Source organism: Sinocyclocheilus grahami, unplaced genomic scaffold (assembly GCF_001515645.1).
Source record: "Sinocyclocheilus grahami isolate Dianchi unplaced genomic scaffold, SAMN03320097.WGS_v1.1 scaffold324.1, whole genome shotgun sequence".
Lineage (NCBI taxonomy): Eukaryota > Metazoa > Chordata > Actinopteri > Cypriniformes > Cyprinidae > Sinocyclocheilus > Sinocyclocheilus grahami.
This window is the reverse complement of record NW_015505503.1, coordinates 495,143-496,751: the sequence shown is the minus strand read 5'-3', so window position 1 is coordinate 496,751 and position 1,609 is coordinate 495,143.

Sequence of the window (1,609 nt, the reverse complement as noted above, 5' to 3'; positions counted from 1 at the left end):
ATTTTGCATTTAAAATAAGTTTTTGGATGTGTGCAGACCAAGCGGCAACCTCCCGCTCTCTCTCGTGAAGACAACACGGAAGTGACTTAAACTGTAATTCATCAACTGGCCGCTAGAGGCTGGCTGCAAAAAAGGAGTCAGTCCCATAGACTCCCCATATTAAAATGCACAACTTTACAGCAGAAAAAAACATGCTTACAGCCTGGTTCAAAAAACGATTTTGGTCTATATAGCTAATTTTACCCTTCATGACAACTGTGAGGGGGGTGATTTTTTTTATAACGCATCCGTTTAAATTATATTAAGCTGGCCACTTGAGTGACCGGTGGATTGCCGCTGCTGTCACCACCGTCGAGCTAGGTGGGCTTCAGCAACCAGCTCCCGCCTCTTTGCCCATTTTCGATTATCCGGGAGTGACGCGCTCCCAAGATGGCGACGGCCGGTTCCGCCTACTTTAGGCTTCAAAAACGCTTATCGGAAACCCACGGGTGACGTCACGGACACTACGTCCATGTGTTTATACAGTTTATAGTGCTGACCTTCTCGTGCAATGTTTCACTAGCTTGCTCACCTGATGCCCGCCCTCAGTGCTCTCTAAATGCCAACAGCTCGCGCGCGCTCAACACAACCCAGAGTTACAATGTGCCATAATTCCAGCCAATCAGAGACCGAGGCTGCTAAATTCTGATTGGCTGCCTTGACAACCAATCACAACATTTCTTGCATTACCTCGACAGCAGAAGAGGACAAATACAGTGCATGCATAATTATTATGCAAGTTGATATTCTGATCATATTTTTTTCCAAGCACATTTGACCAATTCCAAACGACATCAATCTTAATAACTACTATTAATCTTTTATATTTTTTTAAAATTTATAATTGATATATAATTATTCATGAAAGCTGAAGTGAAAAATCTTATATTCAGGTGTGCATAATTATTAAGCAGGTTATCTTCTACCTAGTATCTTCTTTAGTATCTTCTGTTAGATACTAAAAATGAACTCCCAAAACTTACTGCCAGATTCTGGAAGATAAATTCTTCAAACAGTGTTACAAGAGGATGTGGTGCTGGTCCTTCAAGAGTCACTCTCAACTCATCTGTCTATAAAGCATATACAGTATATGCAGTATATTTGCAGTTAACATGCATCTTTTCTTCTCCACATGTTTTTGACTGACCCTGCTGACCCACTGAGCATTTTGCTGTCCAATGGTTATGCATTAACTTTGCAATTTCTAGTATTGTACTAGTTTTGAATATTTCTCATGGGCATTTAATAATTTTTTAGTTTCAGTCTGAGTTAAATTTCTTTTTTTGGCTCATTTTATCAGTAAAAGAAAATCTGCTTAATAATTATGCACACCTGAATATAAGACATTTTTCACTTCAGCCTTCATGAATAATTATATATCAATTCTAAATTATCAAATACAAGATTAATAGTAGTTATTACGATTGATGTCGTTTGGAATTGGTAAAATGTGCTTGGAAAAAAATATGATCAGAATATCAACTTGCATAATAATTATGCATGCACTGTATTTTTCCTCTTCTGCTGTCGAGGTAATGCAAGAAATGTTGTGATTGGTTGTCAAGGCAGC